General features: G+C 43.9%; 1 non-coding gene across 1 annotated transcript; it reads left to right on the top strand.

Moving 5' to 3' along the window:
• Positions 1–15,765: 15,765 nt before the first annotated feature.
• LOC119944858 lies at positions 15,766–15,903 on the top strand. Its single transcript, XR_005456004.1, has one exon. It is a non-coding gene; the product is annotated as a small nucleolar RNA SNORA7 (small nucleolar RNA).
• The last annotated feature ends 4,321 nt before the right edge of the window (positions 15,904–20,224 follow it).

The raw sequence follows: 20,224 nt of genomic DNA, 5'->3' as shown, positions 1-20,224 counted from the left end.
GCACCCAGTAAGCACTCAATAAACATGATTGAATGAGCAAATTCAAGTTCATCAGGTCAGACCTAGTCCCCTGTCTCATTTGGGGCTCACAGTTTAAGTCAGAGGGAAAATAGATAACAGTTGAGGAGTTGAGGAAACTGAGGTACAGAGAAGCTAGATGACTTGTCCAAACTCTCACACAGTAGGCAAGTGGCAGATTTGGGATTAGAACTCAGGTGCTCTGCTTCCCAGGAACATGGTTTTTCCACTAGGCCATGCTGCTTCCCAATTGAATGATTGACCGATTGAAGTTGAAATTAATTGGATTTTACACTGACTCCTTTTCATGGAACCATTTTAAAATTTTAAAATAATTTTAGGAGCCCCTGACGTGAGAGGTGTCACCGGAGCTGTGACTTGAGTATTTATTTTGATGGCTCTGGTAGCTACCATCGTGTAACTGAGAAGCTGTGACTTCTAGACTGTGAGCCCATTGTTGGGTAGGGTCTGTCTCTATGTGTTGTCAACTTGTACTTCCCAGCACTTAGTACAGTGCTCTGCACACAGTAAGCGCTCAATAAATACGACAATGAATGCAGCATCGTCTAATGGAAAAAGCAATGGGCCCAGGAGTCAGAGGACCTGGGTTCTAATCTTGAATCTTGACTGTGTGACCTTGGGCAAGTCACTTCACTTCTCTCCACCTCGGTTTCCTCACCAATAAAATGGGGATTAAATCCTACTCCTTCCTACAAATACCCTAAAACAAACTGGAGTCTTATTGCTTAGACTCTCATCTTCACCACTTGGGGACTAGATTATATGCTTTGGAGACTAGCAACACTCTTCATAATAACAACAAATAGCAGAGGCAAGTGGGAATGAGAGATGAGATCTTGATTCATTGAGCCCAATTTTCTCTTGCCTCTCCTTCCTCTTCCCTCTCCCCATGGAGACCTCAGTTTGCCCCAAGCCAGCACGGTTTGATGGGATGGAGAGGGAGGGGTTCCCCACTCAGAAATGGGGTTGTCATGACACTGGCATCCCCCCAGTGACTGCCATTCATAGCTTCCATTCCCCGCCGGAAGATTCCTTACACCATCATCATCATCATCAATCGTATTTATTGAGTGCTTACTATGTGCAGAGCACTGTACTACGCACTTGGGAAGTACAAATTGGCAACATATAGAGACAGTCCCTACCCAACAGTGGGCTCACAGTCTAAAAGGGGGAGACAGAGAACAAAACCAAACATACTAACAAAATAAAATAAATAGAATAGATATGTACAAGTAAAATAAATAAATAAATAAATAAATAGAGTAATAAATATGTACAAACCACTTCGGAGGATTTTTCTTTAGTGGAAAGAGCACGGGCCTGGAAATCAGAAGTTGTGGGTTCTAATCCCAGCTCTGCCACTTGTCTGCTGTGTGGCCTTGAACAAGTCACTCAAGTTCTCTGTGCCTCAGTTTCCTCATCCCTAAAATGGGGATTTGATACCCATTCTCCCTCTTGCTTAGACCGTGAGCACCCTATGGGACAGAGGCTGATGATGATGACGATGGTATTTGTTAAGCACTTACTATGTGTTCTAAATGTTGGGGCAGATGTGAGCAAATCAGGTTGGACACAGTCCCTGTCCCAGGTGGGGTTCACAGTCTTGTTCCCCATTTTATAGATGAGGTAACTGAGGCACAGAGAAGTCAAGTGATTTGCCCAATGTCATACAACAGACAAGTTGCAGACTGCACCCAATCTGGTCATCTTGTATTTACCCCAGCTCTTAGTACAGGACTTGGCAGATAATAACTACTTAAAAAATGCTATGATTATTACTCATAATAATAATTATTATTATTCTCTTCCCCATAGTCATAAGGGCACATTGCTGGCACTCTTCTAGGCAAGAAGGGGAACATCACATTGAGTAACTGTAGTATTCAGAATATGTATTGAGCTCCAACTTGTTGCAGTGCACTGTACTAGATTCATTCATTTACTCATTCATTCATATTTATTGAGCGCTTACTGTGTGCAGAGCACTGTGCTAAGAACTTGGGAAGTACAAGTTGGCAACATATAGAGACGGTCCCTACCCAATAGATGTTCGAGAAACATAGAATAATGAAGTGTTATGTCCCTGCCCCTAAAAGTGGATGCATACATAAAAATATTTGCAACTAGAGTAGTCAAAAGAAATAAACTGAACAGACATAGTAACATGTGGGCTAATGAGGGCATAAAACAATCAATTAATAGTATTTATTGAACATTTACTGTGCTCAGAGTTCTGTACAACTTGCTCGGGAGAGTACAATACAACAGAATTGGTAGATGTGTTCCCTGACTACAAAGACCTTAAAATCTGGATGGGAAGAGAGGCACTAAAACAAATTACAGATATGTACATAAGCGTTGTGGAGCTGAGCGTGGAGTGAATATCCAGTGCTTAAGTGGTACAAATCCAAGTGCAAAGGAGATACAGAAGGGAGAAGGAGTAGGGAAAGGAGGGCTTAGTGGAGGAGATATGATTTTAATAAGGCTTTGAAGGTGGGGAGAGTGGTGGATTGTTGTATGTGAAGAGGAAAGGAGTTCCAGACCAGAGGGAGGACGTGGGCAAGGGGTCAGAGGTGAGCTAGATGACCTCTTGCCCGTGTCCATCTTCAAAAGGACTCCCTCAACACAAAGCATGAGCTCTTATTTATAGAAATCCTTCCTCTCCTTTCACCCCCGCCAACAAATACAGACTGACTTTTAGTTTGAGCCATTCTCTTTAGAAATGTTCATCTTTGACCTCAAAATGTGAAATGAAGATAAAGACTACAGTAGTGTGCAATAGGCTGACAAACATCAATTTCGGCTATTCAAAAGCAACTCTTTTCCTTCATCCTGAAGTTGAGTGAATTCTGGGTCATCAGTAAAGGAAACCTGCAGCGCTGCAAACGACTGATTCATTTCATTTGCCAGGTGAAAATATCCACGGGAGGAGAAGAGCAGTGAGCATCTGTGAAAAGGTTCACGAGGTAGGAAGGAGAGACAACTGAAGGAAATATTTATTTGGGTGTTTCTGTTTTCAGATGGAGAGGGGCAGAAATGCAAACCAGAAAGCCATCAAGTCATCCAGTGCATAGCAAGAGGGGTAACAGACTACAGGTCTCCGGAGGGTGGAGAATGCGGATCCAGTAAAATGCTCTTTATTTTGGAACTTACTGAGCACTTCATAGGAGACGAATCACTGTGCTAAGCACTTGAGTAATCACAGATAATCAGTCGAGGCACTGTCTCTGCTCCTCATGGAGTTCTCAGTCAAACTAGAAGGAAGAGCAGGTATCTCATCCCCCCTTTACAGATGAGAAAAATGAGGTTCAGAGGGATTACGGGACTTGCCCAAGGTCACACAGAAGATTGGTTGTAGAGCTGGGATTAAAAACTCGACTTTTTCCTCTAAGACCCACAAGGGCCATGATTCTCAATCAGCTGTATCTACACTGGGGATTATCCATCAACCTCCCCACACCGATCAGAATCTACCCAGATCAGTTGAGTCTAATAATAATAATAACGGTGGTATTTGAGTGCTTATTATGAGCCAGGCATTGTACTAAGCACCGGGGTGGACACAAGCAAATTGGGTTGGATAGAGTTTCTGTCCCATGAGGGGCTCAAAGTCTCAACCCCCATTTTACAGATGTGATCACTGAGACACAGAGAAGTGAAGTGACTTGCCCAAGGCCACAGAGCAGGTAATCAATCAATCAATTGTATTTATTGAGCACTTACTGTGTGCAGAGCACTGTACTAAGAGCTTGGGAAGTACAAGTTGGCAACATATAGAGACAGTCCCTACCCAACAGTGGGCTCACAGGCTAAAAGGGGGAGACAGAGAACAAAACCAAACATACTAACAAAATAAAATAAATAGAATAGATATGTACAAGTAAAATAAATAAATAAATAAATAAATAGAATAATAAATATGTACAAACTTATACATATATACAGGTGCTGTGGGGAAGGAGAGGGGGACGAGGGGGAGAGGAAGGAAGGGGCTCAGTCTGGGAAGGCCTCCTGGAGGAGGTGAGCTCTCAGTAGGGCCTTGAAGGGAGGAAGAGAGCTAGCTTGGCGGATCGGCAGAGGGAGGGCATTCCAGGCCAGGGGGATGATGTGGGCCGGGGGTCGATGGCGGGACAGGCGAGAACGAGGCCTAACGGTGAGGAGGTTAGCGGCAGAGGAGCGGCGGGTGCGGGCTGGGCTGGAGAGGGAGAGAAGGGAGGTGAGGTAGGAGGGGGCGAGGTGATGGACAGCCTTGAAGCCCAGGGTGAGGAGTTTCTGCCTGATGCACAGATTGATTGGTAGCCACTGGAGATTTTTGAGGAGGGGAGTAACATGCCCAGAGCGTTTCTGGACAAAGATAATCCGGGCAGCGGCATGAAGTATGGATTGAAGTGGGGAGAGACATGAGGATGGGAGATCAGCGAGAAGGCTGATGCAGTAAAAGGTAAGTGATGGGCTCGGGATTAGAACCTTGCAACTCCCAGGCCGGTGGTCTATCCACTATGCAACCTCGCCACACCACTCACAGCAACCTCCCAGATCAGTTGCATCTACACTGGGGACTATCTACTAACCTCCCCGCACCACCCAGAATCCTCCCAGATCAGCCATGTCCACGGGGCAGCCTGGCCCCGGAGCCCTCCCCACCCACCTCTGCCGACACTTTCTCGTTCAACTGATGCCTCGATACCGAACCCAGAGACTAGCCCAACCCCTTTGCCCACCTTCCAATAACAACAACTCTGGTATTTGTTAAGCGCTTACTATGTGCCAAGCACTGTATTAAACCCTGCGATAGATATAGAATTATTACTCTATTTATTTTACTTATACATATTTACTATTCTATTTATTTTGTTAATGAAGTGCATCTAGCTTTATTTCTATTTGTTCTGACACCTGTCCACATGTTTTGTTTTGTTGTCTGTCTCCCCCTTCTAGACTGTGAGCTTGTTGTTGGGTAAGGGCCGTATCTATATGTTGCCAACTTGTACTTCCCAAACGCTTAAGTAATAATAATAATAATGGCATTTATTAAACGCTCACTATGTGCAAAGCACTGTTCTAAACGCTAGGGAGGTCACAAGGTGATCAGGTTGTCCCACGGGGGGCTCACAGTCTTAATCCCCATTTTACAGATGAGGTACTGAGGCACAGAGAAGTTAAGTGACTTGCCCAAAGTCACACAGCTGACAATTGGTGGAGCCAGAGTTTGAACCCATGATCTCTGACTCCCAAACCCGGGCTCTTTCCACTGGGCCACGGTGCTTCCCTACAGTGCTCTGCACACAGTAAGTGCTCAATAAATATGATTGAATAAATGAATGAATACAAGGTGATCTGGACACCGTCCCCGTGTCACTTCTACTGAGTCCCCATTTGACAGACGAGGAGACTGACGCACAGAGAAGGTAAGGGATCGCTCCAGATCGCTCAGCAGGCAAGCTGCAGAGCCGAGATTAGAATCCAGGTCCCCGGAATCCCAGGCTCATGCTCTTCCCAGTAGGCCACCCCACTTCCAACACTGACCATCCACTTCTTGTCTGGGATCAGGGGAGAGGAGGGGAGATGAGGGAAAATGGGAGAATTCAGCCCAGCAGGCTGCCTAGAAAACAGAGTCACCCAGAGGATTTTCCCCTTTCTTCAATCAGGTTCCCTTCCATTGGCATCAGCAATCATCATCATCAGTGGTATTTATTAACACGATGTTATCTGAGGGCATTCGATCTAGAAGATATCTATTTCAAATAGGAGCTTTGACACTGGCGTTTCAGCAACAACACCAACTCCATTTACTGAGCAACTACTAGGTTGAAGGCACTGTACTGGACGTGGAGGATTGTATCGGTTATTATTATTATTATTACAGAACACTGTATTACATGCAAAGCACTGTACTGGGAACAGAGCACTGTACTAAGAACAGAACACTGTCAATCAGTCAATGGTATTTATTAAGAGCTGACTATTTGCAGAACACTGCTGGCTTGGCTCAGAGCACAGGCAGCTGTACTCAGTGCTTCAAACAGTGCTTGCCGCATAGTAGGTACTTAACAAGTACCAGAATTACTATTATTATTAGTAGTAGTAGTAGTATTACTGGCTAGTCCAAGCTATTTTTAGCATGAAGGAATATGTATACATATATATGTAATACACACACACACACACACACACACACACACACACACACACACACAGAGCAGATGTCTTCCCCTCTACCTCCACCAAAATTCTGACAAGGTTCCCATCAACTGCTAACAATAATAATAATGACATTTGTTAAGCGCTTACTATGTGCGAAGAACTGTTCAAGTGCTAGGGAAGGATACAAGACAATCACGTTGTCCCATGTGGGGCTCACAGTCTTAATCCCCATTTTACAGATGAGGGAATTGAGACTCAGAGAAGTTAAGTGACTTGCCCAAGGTCACACAGCAGACATGTGGCAGATCTGGGATTCGAACCCACGACCTCTGACTCCCAAGCCCGGGCTCTTTCCACTGAGCCACGTAATAATGGTATTTATTAAGCGCTTACTATGTGCCAGGCACTGTACTAAGCACTGGGGTGGATACTAGGGTGGATACTAGAGTGGATACAACCCCGTCCCATGTGGGGCTCACAGTCTCAACTCCCAATTTACAGAGGAGGTAACTGAGGCACAGAGAAGTGAAGTGACTTGCCCAAGGTCACACAGAAGATCAGAAGTGTCAGAGCTGGAATTAGAACCTATGATCTTCTGACGCCCAAGCCCATGCTCTATCCACCATTTGACCATGCTTGGGTGTAAACACTGGGTTGGTTCCATACCTGGTTCCTTTGCTAGTCTGCACTAAACTCATCCGCCCATATTTTAGGACAGGCTTTGTTTTGTGCATTTTTCCAAGTTTTTTTTGTCGGAACAAATGATGGAGTTCAGCATCTGTCCTGAGCATTCATTCACCCATTCAATCGTATTTACTGAGCGCTTACTGTGTGCAGAGCACTGTACTAAGTGCTTGGGAAGTACAAGTTGGCAACATGTAGAGATGGTCCCTACCCAGCAGCGGGCTCACAGTCTAGAAGCAATATCACCAATGTGTGTGCTCATTGTCCACTTAGCTTCTGTATGATTAAAGCACCGTCAACTATTCTTTATGAGATTCTGAAGAAGAGAAGGGTTAGAAAATGGATTAAGTACGTAGCTATCTACTGTTTCCGTGGGGCAAAACAAAGCAATGTTATGGAGCCTTTTCGGTAGATCAATTTCCTGGAGTCAATGTAAATAACTAGCCAGATTGGGCTTGTCTAGGGTTTTAGGGTTTTCACGGGAGCCTATTTTTGGCTTAATTTTTCACACAGTGCATTTCATGCCGTAACCAGGCTCTGCATTGGAAGCAAGGCCATTTTAACAACCCTCCTTCCCCCATTTAGGGAGTGGAGAGAGAAGCTCAATCCATCCTGACAGTTTTAGGACCAACCCCTCAATCAGTCAATCGATCGATCATATTTATTTAGCGCTTACTGTGTGTCCGCCTTTACCACCACTTCAGCTGCTACTAGGCTAAAGAGAGTGTGTAGGGAAGGAAGAAAAGGGTGGTTTTCTGGGAGGGTTTAATGTTATTTGTTTAGCGCTGATTATATGCCAGGCACTTTATTAAGCGCTAGGGTAGATACAAGCTAGTCAGGTTGGATACAGTCTGTGTCCCACTTGGGGCTTACAGTCTTAATCCCATTTTACAAATGTGGAAACAGGCACCAAGAAGTTAAGTGACTTGCCCAAAGTCACACAGCAGGCTGGTGGCACAGCTGGGTTTAGAATCCAGATCTCCTGACTGCTAGTCCCGTGCTCTTTCCATTAAGCCAGGCAGCTTCTCACTGTCAGTCTACTACTAAGTAAGCCAAAATCAATGCATAAATGCATTTCAGTGACTAAACTAACTAGGTTATGTTGATAATGTTCAATCCAGGCAAATAAATTCATCTTCTCTTTCCCTCCCCAGAGAGCTCGGGCCCTGCCTTGCTGTGTGTTATGGGTGGGTCACTCACACCCTCTGGGCTTTGGTTTCCTTATAATAATTAATAATAATGGGATCATTATTCACTCAGTATCAAATACTTTGCTAAGATCTCTAAATCGGGTGCATTCTGTATCTCACAAGGGGCTCACAAATCTAAGAACTAGGGAGGTCAGCTTTCTTATGCGTCAATTTACAGACGAGGCAATGGGAGGCCCAGAGAGGTAAGGACTTGCCCAAGGTCACACAGCAGGTCAGTGGGACAGCTGGGATTAGAACCCATATCCCCTGACTCCAAGTCCCGTGCAATTTCCATTAGACCATGCTGCCTCCCATTTGTAAAGGGGGGGAGTGTGGCACAGCTTCTGGACTCAGGATACTTCCCGAATTTACTCATCCATGTCGGCATAGACAAGACACAATTGACTAGCTATTCCGTCAATTTGGTGGAACTGAGACTTGACTGAGTCTTTCAGAACTGCGAAAGAAATATGAAAATAATTAGATCATTTGCCAACTTCAGGAAGGAAGAAACTGTAGCTGAAATCATTTTGAAAGTGGTTCTCAACTGTAAGCTCCTTATGAACTGGGAATGTGTCTACCAACTCTGTTGTTTTGCGGTCTCCCAAGCGCTAGGACAGTGCTCGGCACACAGTAAGCACTCAACAAATACCACCTATTGATTGAAGAAGATTGAGAAGCAGCATGGCCTAGTGGAGACAGCATGGGCCTCGGAGTCAGAAGGACCTGGGTTCTAATTCCAGCTCCCACCACCCGTCTGCTCTGTAACCTTGGGCAAGTCACTTCACTACTCTGGGCCTCAGTTCCCTCATCTGTAAAATGGGGATTAAGACTGTGAGCCCTTTGTGGGACAGAGACTGTGTCCAACTTGATTATTCTTGTATCTTCCCCAGTGCTTAGAACAGTGCCTGGCACATAGTATGCGTTTAACAAATAATAATAATAATAATAATAATGGTATTTGTTAAGCACTTACTATGTGCAAAGTACTGTTATAAGTGCTGGGGAGGTTACAGGGTGATCAGGTTGTCCCACGGGGGGCTCACAGTTTTAATCCCCATTTTCCAGATGAGGTAACTGAGGCACAGGGAAGTTAAGTGACTTGCCCAAAGTCACACAGCTGACATTCGGCGGAGCCGGGATTTGAACCCATGACCTCTGAGTCCAAAGCCCCTGCTCTTTCCACTGAGCCACGCTGCTTCTCATATAATAATAATAATGATGGTATTTATTAAGCGCTTACTATGTGCAAAGCACCGTTCTAAGCACTGGGAAGGTTACAAGGTGATCAGGTTGTCCCACGGGGGACTCACAGTCTTAATCCCCATTTTACAGATGAGGGAACTGAGGTACAGAGAAGTTAAGTGACTTGCCCAAAGTCACCCAGCTGACAATCGGCAGAGCCAGGGTTTGAACCCATGAACTCTGACTCCAAAGCCCGGGCTCTTTCCACTGAGCCACGCTGCTTCTACCACAATTAGTAATATTAGTATCATTATTTTTATTATCTGCCAGGTATAGGTTTTACTCCTGGCTTTATCAGTAGAAGATTACAGATTTGTTACTCTATTGACTTATTTTACTTGTACATATTTATTTCATTTTGTTAATATGTTTTGTCGTCTGTCTCCCCCTTCTAGACTGTGAGCCCGCTGTTGGGTAGGGACCGTCTCTATATGTTGCCAACTTGTACTTCCCAAGCACTTAGTACAGTGCTCTGCACACAGTAAGCGCTCAATAAATACGACTGAATGAATGAATGAATTATAGATTACATTTAAGGCCTGCTCTCTTAAGCGCTTAGTACAGCGCTCTGCGCACAGTAAGTGCTCAATAAATACGATTGAATGAATGGAAGAATAAACAGAAATGAATCAATGAGAACAATTCCTCAGCCCTAGCACCAATCACCCACTAACCCTTGCCCTGCAAGATGGGATCTCAGTTTGGTATTTTGAGAAAGGTCTTTCCCCAGCCTAGTCATTACTACTAATTAGAGGGTTAAGACCCCTAAATTTTGCTCAGCAAATAAGGTCAGTGACCCACTGAGGGAGGGGCATTACAAAAGATTGAAGCCACTAAGCTGAGGCCTGCCTGGCCCTTGTCCGACTTGGGAAGCTTCTCGACTCCCCTGAGAGTTTGTCTCCTTTGCTTGGCTTCCCACTCTTTCTACTCTCGCACCAGGCCTAATGAACTTGTTCAGTTCTCAGCTGGAAAATTGGGGAATCGAAGCAGAAAGCCAAGAGGAAACAGGAGTCATTGGGTTCTAAATTGGGGTGGTTGTTTTCTAGGGTATTTTTTAAGCACTTACTACGTGTCAGGCACTGTTCTGAGCACTGAGGTAGATACCAGGTAATCAGGTTGGACACAGTCCCTGTCCCACAAGCTGCTCAAAGCCTTAATCCTCATTTTACAGGTAACTGAAGCCCAGAGAAGTAAAGTGACTTGCCCAAGGTCACACAGCAGATGAGTGGCAGAGCTGGGATTAGAACCCAGGTCCTTCTGCCTCCCAGGGTCGTGCGCTATCCATTGGACCATGCTGCTTCTCCACAGGAAGCAGCATGGCATAGTGGATAGAGCACAAGCTTGGGAGTCAGAAGCTCATGGGTTCAAATCTGGCTCCACCACATCTGCTACAAGACCTTGGGCAAGTCACTTAACTTCACAGTGCCTCAGTTACCTCATCTGTAAAATGGGGATGAAGACTGTGAGCCCCATGTGGGGCAGGAACTCTGTCCAACCCAATTGGCTTGTATCCACCCCAGCGCTTGGAACAGTGCCTAGCACACAGTAAGCATTTAACAAATACCACAATTATAAGTGCTTAGTATGGTGCTCTGCACACAGTAGGTGCTCAATAAATACAATTGAATGAATTTCGGTGTGACCTTTCTGATCTGATGTCAGGATTCCCCAGAATTCCAGTGATATTAAATGGCATGGTCAGGCCACAGATGTGTGGAGCATGAGAGTCCTGGGTTCAGTTAAGGAGCCCACAACTAGAGATCTTGGAGAGAGTTGCAACAGAGGAGAGGAAAATGATGAATAAATGTGATGAAAAGTTTGAATAAACAAGCCGAGAGAAGGCTAAAGGAAATGGGTTTATTGATCCGATAAAGGCTGAGGTCATTAAGTTTACAAAGAAATTCTCTGGCTACCAGAGCGTTAAGGTTAGTGTTGGGGACCACGGGGCAATAACAGAGGAAAGAGAAGCAGTGTGGCCTAATGAAAATAATAATAGTAATAATAATAACTGTTAAGGAAGATCTTCCAACTGAGGAGAAGCATGGCCTAGTGGAAAGAGCACAGGACTGGGAGTCAGAGGACCTGGGTTCCATTTTCGTTTCTGCCAGTTGCCTGCTGCAGAATCTTGAGCAATCACTTAACTTCTCTACATCTCAGTTTTCCCTTCTGTAAAATGGGGATTCATTGTCTTCCCTCCCTGCTATTTAGACTGGGAGCCCCATGTGGGACTGGGACTGGGTCCCACCTGATTAACTTGTTTCTACCCCAGTGCTTTGAACAGTGATTGACACAGAGTAATCACTGAACAAAAAAATAATAATAATGATAATGTGTTTGTTAAATTCTCACTATATGCCAAACACAGACACAATCCCTGTCTCACATGGGGCTCACAGTCTAATCAATCAATCGGCGGTATTTATTGAATGCTTACTACGCACAGAACACTGTACTAGGCTCTTGGAAGAGTACAATGGGGAGGGAAAACAGGTATTTATTCCCTATTATACAGATGAGGAAACTGGGGCACAGAGAAGTTACATGACATGCCCGAGATCACACAGCAAGCTCAGGGAGAACCCACTCCCCAACCCCACCAACCCACTGCTAATTCTCCCCCAAGTTTCTACTATTGGTTCTTACGGCAGAACAGTGGTTGATTGATGAGAAAACCCTAACACGTGCACAGGAGTTTCTAATAACCAACATCCGTACGCCATTAATATAATAGATGTTCAAAAGGCTGTAAAGTTTAAGCACAAATTGGCTTTCGTTCGAGAGAACTGGAAACAAAACAGCAAAGGATGCTGTCAAATTGCACTTTGAATTGTGGGTACGTAGTGAGCTTGGTAAAATAGATTATGTATAATGGAAGAATATTGGTCAATTAATTGAGAAATCTGACCCCCAGGACCTTCTTTTCAACTCCACAAAAATATCGAGCAGTTGTGCAATTATTGGAAGTGCAAGATTTAAAATGTGTGATGCCAAAAGGAGAAAAGAAAATTGCAGGATATTAATTGTTTGCTCTTTTAAAAACATTTTAAAACCTTAGATTTCCTGCTAGCTCAAGAAGGTCATTTACAGCTCCTGTATCCGTGGAGTTATTACACGCAGTAGTAGCTTAATGCTGCTTTAACGGTATTAAGCTACGTGTGCTTGTAATAAAAATAATTTTCAACCTAGATGTCATGTTAATGCTTTTCCTTTTTATGAAAGCCCTGAAAAATGCTTTTGTGAAAAAATGAGCTGAAAAATATAAAAGGGAAAAGTTTCAAAAAATGTTACTGATCATTTATAAAAATATTTTGGTAAGTATATATTTTGATATGCCAAAAAACCTACCATAATAGTATTGTTTCCTCTTCCCAGTTTGGGGGTTTAGCACATAGGACAATGGTGCTGTGAAAATTCCTAAGGGGGCCAGGATCCAGACAGAGATTTTTTTTTTCCTTCATCGTCTGAAGGAATCGTTGAGGGACTAGTGATGCCAAAATGTAAAACTAGTGCTGAAGAAGGGAGCAGCTCCCAAAAATCCAACATATTCAATATGGAGACCTCATTCACATCATTAAAAGGCACTTACTACTTTGGCTTGGCTCTGTAGGACACACAGCAGCAGGAAGGAGCATGGCTTTAGTAGCAAGAGCACTTGGGAGTCAGAGGTCATGGGTTCTAATCCTGACTCTGCCCCTTATCAGCTGTGTGATTTGGGGCGGGTCACTTAACTTCTCTATGCCTCAGTTACCTCATCTGTGAAATGGGGATTAAGACTGTGAGCCCCACGTGGGGCAACCTGATTACCTTATATCTTCCCCAGCACTTAGGACAGTGCTTGGCACATAGGAAGTGCTTAACAAATTCCATCATCATTATTATGATGATTACAAGAGAAGTGGCGTGGCCTAAAGAATAAAGCACAGGCCTGAGAGTCAGAAGGACCTGGTTCTAATTCCGATCCACCGTTTGTCTGCTGTGTTACCTTGGGCAAGTCATTTCACTTCTCAGTGCCTCATTTACCTCAACTGTCAAAATGGGGATTGAGTATGAGCCCCACGTGGGACACGGACTGTGTCCAACATAATTAGCTTGTATCTACCCCAGTGCTTAGTACAGTGCCTGGCACATAGTAAGCATTTTACTATTAAAAAAAATCACTCACATGATTCCTGCCTCCTATAACAGTCTCCACGTTTCAGAATCCATCAGCACTTAGTACAGTGCACTGCATAGTAAGCACTCAAAAGATGGCATTAATTGATCTAAAGATAGATACACTCGGCACCTTCACTAATTCATAAGATTCCACCCAGAGTGATGGGATACAGTGAGCCGTGTTATCTTGAATCAGACCTAACCACTAAATTTTTCCTATCTCACTGGACAAGTCCAACTCTGGCCCTTCGGACTTCCAACCTATAAAAATGCAACAGTTAGTATCCATTTACTCTCTCCACCTCCTGTGGAGAATTGATGAGACATCCTTCTCAAAGTATTCCCAAATATACCAGAACAAAAGAATTCTAGGTAATCAAAGTAGCTTTAGTCAACCTAGATGAAAGGAATCAATCTACGCCTGCATTCTGGCTAGGGGTTATTTTGTTTATTTTGTTTTGTTTTGTTTTAATTAACCTCATTCATCCTCAATCTGCAAACACAATGGTGCAACTTTAATCTAAATACATTGGGATGATAAATCGATGAGATTTGAAGGCTGGGGCCACACAGAACTGGGGTATTGTGGATTTTGTCTCTGGCCCAGGGAGAATGTTTCTCTAGGGTTTAACTATTTGGTGAGTAGCTGGAAGTCCCCCTGAAGAAGCCCTGGACTTCTTAAACAGCTGTACTCCAGACCATGAATAATTCTTGTATTTGATTTTACCAAATGTCTGTTCATTATCAAACATAACTTTCTCCTCCCCTCTCTCAACCCTGTTCAAAAAACATGTCCAATCTAATAGAAAAAACGATTCTGTCTCAAGTCCGAGATTCTAAGGGACCTGGTTGTGAGCAGGGAATGTGTCTGTTCGTTGTTGTATTGTACTCTTCCAAGCTCTTAGTAAAGTGCTCTGCACACTATAAGTACTCAATAAACACGATCGAATGAATGAATGAATAATTCCCACTCCCTAGCATTTTAGAACAGTGCTTTGCACATAGTAAGCGCTTTAAAAATACCATCATTATTTGGATTTCAGCTGTTTCAAAGAGTTCATTCATTCAGTCGTATTTATTGAGTGCTTACTGTGTGCACAGCACTGTGCTAAGTGCTTTCGAAGAGTTCATCCAAGATAGAATATTTGTTAATCAGTCTTGGATCACTACCTAAATATGATTAGGGCTCTTATTCACAAACTGCATGAATGCTAGCATCTAGTCATTTATTTTCATTCCTATCAGGTGAACTGAAGGAAGGGTAACTGTGCTTTTTTCAATCAAAGTGTTTTTTAGATGACTTTGGAGCGTAAAGAAAAGTTGCCTAGCTATCAGTGGCAACCCTGAGTTTGGGATATAAACAGATCCAGCTCTCCTTTCCAGGCAAACTATTTAGCAGTGTTTTACCGATGGGATTGCCTTGCGGACCGGAAGAGTGACTAGAGCTGATCTTAGTCCCATGGGAGAAAAGCCGAGGTTCCCTTAGTAATGAACACTTCGTTGATCCATTTAAGAGTGAAATACCCTGGTGAGTTGATGCTCAGGTTCTAAGGAATCATGCAGAAGCCGGACATTCATTCATTCATTCAATCGTATTTATTGAGCGCTTACTTTGTGCAGAGCACTGTACTAAGCGCTTGGGAAGTACATGAGAAAGCAATGGCATAATCTGGACCAAAAGTGTTCGGATAGCATTGAAGAACTGTCCCTGCTTTCCTCTGCTCCTTCCAAATCAATATTTCGGCTGGAAAGCTTACTAAGTCAAAATGATATCAATTGCAGCCAATGGGAAATAGAGGCACTTGATCTTACGAGTGATAAACTAGTGTCTGATCCTTCCAATTTATACTTAATACATGATGTGGTGATAACGGTATGCAAACATAATGGAACCACGTCCTAATACTCCAAGTACTGACAAGTGAAACTTGAGGCTTACCTCAAGAGCCAAAGGAGTTTTATCATTCTTCCATATGATCATATTCAACTGCAAAACCATTACTCCCAAAAAGAGTGTGTTGTCCAAAGCCTCACTTACTACTGTTACTATATTGCAAGCTCTCAGAAAATGAAAGTCAAAGGCACTTTTATTATTCACAAGGTCCAGCTCATATTGAAATATAACCTTCTAATTGCTGTTCTAATGACTGATCTTTAGTTATCCCAGCACCCCCAGAGGGCAGGTGTCAATCAGGATCTTTTTTAGGTTCAGAAGAAGCCATTCATCGTTTCCCAGGTACCTAGTAGCTTTTCCAGCAGGTGCTCAGTAAATCTTGTTGATATAATGATGTGGACAGTGTGAATCCCCCTCTCAGGTTCACACCTGGAGAGTTTCCAGTCCTCTACCAGTCTCGGCTATGGGAGGGAAAGTCAAGCAGAGGTCTACCCATTCCATTCCTAGCTTGGGCTGCAGCTAGCGAGTGGAAAGCAATATGCTGCAAGTCAAAACTCCCCTGTGCTGGGCAGCAGCGGCTTGGGAGAGTGTTGAGGGCGGAGACTCAAGTTTACTGCATGGAAGGCAGCAATGGTAAACCACTTTTGTATTTTGACCAAGAAAACTGTATGGATCCACTACCAGAACAATTGCAGATGGAGAGCGGGGCGTTCTGGAAGACGTGTCCGTGGTGTCACTATGGGTCGGAAACGACTCAACGGCATAAGACAAAACAGTGTGAATCCTGCCCTTTATTTTTTTTCACACAGTCGTTTGTTTTTCCAAGTATAGACTTAGCCATTATCACCAGATTCAGCCATCGTTTTCTGGGTTTAGAGGGGTGACCTTGGCACACAGCAACCAGCCCTTTGGGCCACTCTTACTTCCAAATGGAGAAGTTCTCTGAAAAAGGGTCTTGGGATGCCTCAAATTTCATCTCAACATAAATATACTGAAACCTGGTGTCCAATGAATAATAATAACTGTACTATTTGTTAGGCGCTTACTATACGCTAGGCACTGTATTAAGTGCCAGCGGGGAAAGCAATCAAATAAGGTTGGACACAGTCCCTGTCCCACATGGGGCTCACAGTCTCAATCTTCATTTTACAAATGAGGCAACTAACGCCCAGAGAAGTGAAATGACTTGCCCAAGGTCTGGCAGCAGATAAGTGGCAGAGCCGAGATTAGAATCCATAACCTTCTGACTCCCAGCCCCGTGCTCTAAACACTAGGCCGTGCTGGATGATAAAGGAGTCTCCAGAGAAGAATAAGGGAAGATCTCCGGTTCTGAGTCTAGGATACATTCGGGACATCAGGACCGAAAACCTGTGTGGAGGAATGGATCCTAATGCTAGTGGTTTGCACAGCATGGGCTTCTGTTGGGCATGTTCCCCTAGGGCACAATTTTGACAAGTGAGAAGGTGACCAGAGGTACAGCACATTGTGAAGTGCACGCAAGGTTCTTGGTGCGGTGGGGGGCGGGGGCAGGAGGGGATGTTAACCCATTTTTGGCTAAAGCCCACCAAAACCTCAACCGTGGAAAGTCGCTAAAGTTACGGTTAAGAAATGGAACCAAAATTAGAAGCAAAATAGCTGCAGACCCCAGAGCACAAGTACCACAATCTTCTGAGAAGCAGCGTGGCTCAGTGGAAAGAGCCGGGCTTTGGAGTCAGAGGTCATGGGTTCAAATCCCGGCTCCACCACTTGTCAGCTGTGTGACTTTGGGCAAGTCACTTCACTTCTCTGGGCCTCAGTTCCCTCATCTGTAAAATGGGGGTGAAGACTGTGAGCCCGCTGTGGGACAACCTGCTCACCTTGTAATCTCCCCAGCGCTTAGAACAGTGCTTTACACATAGTAAGTGCTTAATAAATGCTATCATTCTGATCAGCAATATCCCTTCAAGGCACCTGACAGTATCTTAGACAGAAGACAGAAGTTACAAACGGGCTGTCTAGCTCTTCTTTTACCCTCAGGAGAGGGTCAGTTTTATCCTAGGAGTAGTCCCATGCCAAAACCTTATCGCTTTTTTAAAAAATGCCAGAAAAAAAAGGCATTGGTAGATTTGATGCCTCCAGAGAAGCTTTAATGGAAAGAGACCATGCCTGGGAGTCAGAAGATCTTTATTCTAATCCTGGCTCTACCACGTGTCTTTTGTGTGACCTTGGGCAAATCACTTCACTTCTTTATGCCTCAGTTACCTCATCTGTAAAATGGGAATTAAAACTGTGAGTCCCATGTGAGACATGAACTGTTGTTTAACCTGATGAGCTTGTATCTACCCCAGGGCTTAGCACAGTGCCTGCCACATAGTAAGTGCTTAACAAATACCATAAAAAAAATAAAAAGTCCACTGTGCTTTCAATAGGACTGCTTTGGGTTTCTCCCCAGCTGTCCAGACCAAAACGGAGAGGCCCAGCATGGCTTTGTAAATCAGACACCAGACATAATGACCTTTGCCTTCCATAAGGCAACTGAAGAGAGAAGCTGAACTCAAATGTACGAACCAGCCCGCTCCCAATTTTGCCCAGGTAAAACCTTTTTCTAAGGCTTAAGATTTCACGCCACGTAAAGATCATTTCGTCCACGGGGAATGTTCAGGGATAATTCAGTGAGTATCTTATCAAAGGAAGCCTGTTGGGCTTTACTATTTGGATCCCAGCCAATTTGGCCTGTTTACTAATCTAGGAACTCGAAGCAATTAACAGTGTTCAAACAGCACCAATCTGCTGTGTTATTTCAGCTGGGGAAAGGAGCTCTATGAACTAATAGCACTTCCCAGCTAAAAATAAATTGGAAGGCTTGATGCTCTCGGGAGGGAGTCAGTTTGGGGCCATTTAGGTATGGCAGGCTCTTGTGCTGAATAAGAAAACAGAACAGGATGAAATGTCTAAATAATGCCAACTCAAAATGAAGCACAGTGTTTTCACATTGAAATACTGCAAGGAAATTGTGTAGCCAGTAACCCCACAAGATGACAAAATAAATACACTGTGAATACTAATAATAATTATGGCACTTATTAAGCACTTACTATGTGCCAAGCACTGTTCTAAACACCGGGATAGATTCAAGTTAGTCAGGTTGGACACAGTCCCTGTCCCACGTAGGGCTCATAGGGCTCACACTCAATCCCCATTTTACAAATGAGGTAACTGAGGCCCAGAGAAGTGCAGTGACTTCCCCAAGATCACAAAGCTGACATGTGGCAAAGGTGGGATTAGAATTTATGACCTTCTGATTCCCAGGCCCATGCACTATCCACTAGGCCACAAATACAAAGGGTCCTTTCTTCATGAGAACCATTAAAATGATTTGTGGTTTTTTGGTTTTTTTCTAACAAATGCTTAGCTCCTGCAGGGTTTTCTGCCGACAGGAAATGTAAACACTATCAAGGTTAATGGTGCTTCTCAGCTCTCCGGCACTGTAAACTTCCGAACCTGGGCATAGTGTGAACAAGCAGATGCAAATGGAAAGAAACACAGGTGAGCTAAATATTTCCCCATATACTCAAAGGGTCTTGATGAAAGGATAAGGATTCATTCATTCATTCAATCATATTTACTGAGCGCTTCATGTATGCAGAATACTGTACTAAGCACTTGGGAGAGTACAATACAATAATAAACAGTCACATTCCCTGCCCACAACGGGCTTACAGTCTGGGGTTGGGGGGGGGAGACATCAATACAAGTAAATAAAATTACAGAAATATACATAAGTGCTGTGGGGCTAGGAGGGGAAGCAGCGGGGCTCAAAGGAAAAAGCACTGGCTTTGGAGTCAGAGGTCATGGGTTCAAATCACCACCCTGCCAATTGTCAGCCGTGTGACTTCAATACAAGACATCAATACAAGTAAATCATCATCATCATCATCAATCGTATTTATTGAGCGCTTACTATGTGCAGAGCACTGTACTAAGCGCTTGGGAAGTACAAATTGGCAACATATAGAGACAGTCCCTACCCAACAGTGGGCTCACAGTCTAAAAGGGGGAGACAGAGAACAAAACCAGACATATTAACAAAATAAAATAAATAGAATAGATATGTACAAATAAAATAAAATAAAATAAAATAAATAAAATTACAGAAATATACATAAGTGCTGTGGGGCTAGGAGGGGAAGCAGCGGGGCTCAATGGAAAAAGCACTGGCTTTGGAGTCAGAGGTCATGGGTTCAAATCCCCACCCCGCCAATTGTCAGCCGTGTGACTTTGGGCAAGTCACTTAACTTCTCTGTGCCTCAGTTCCCTCACCTGTAAAATAGGGATTAAGATTGTGAGCCCCCCTGTGGGACAACTTGATCACCTTGTAACCTCCTCAGCGTTTAGAACAGTGCTTTGCACATAGTAAACGCTTAATAAATGCCATCATTATTATTATTATTAATAATAATAATAAAAGAGCAAAGAGAGGAAGTCAGGACGATGCAGAAGGGAGAGGGAGATGGGGAAAATTGGGGCTTAGTCTGGGAAGGCCTCCTGGAAGAGATATGCCTTCAATCAGGCTTTGATGGGGAGAGAGTAATTGTTTCCCTCTCACTCTACCACACAAGTCCTATTTACACTTTTTCCTTTGTTTGGCCTCCATGGGGACTTCTTTTAAAATTGTTCCCTCTTTGCCCCATCCCGCCCCACCTTGTCCACAATGCCCAAGCCCCAGGTGCTAGGGACAGAAAGAGGACTGGTTCTTTGAAGTTGAAATTGAGATATTATCAAGCCGAACATGTGTATAATTTAGAAATGTTATAATAAGAAGCTGCATGGCCCTGTGGATAGAACATGGGCCTAGGTGAGAAAGTTAGAAGGTTGTGGGCAGGGAATGTGT

Source organism: Tachyglossus aculeatus, chromosome 23 (assembly GCF_015852505.1).
Source record: "Tachyglossus aculeatus isolate mTacAcu1 chromosome 23, mTacAcu1.pri, whole genome shotgun sequence".
Taxonomy (NCBI): Eukaryota; Metazoa; Chordata; class Mammalia; order Monotremata; family Tachyglossidae; genus Tachyglossus; species Tachyglossus aculeatus.
The sequence above is the reverse complement of the archived record's forward strand: the minus strand, read 5'-3'. Positions and strand labels throughout refer to the sequence as shown.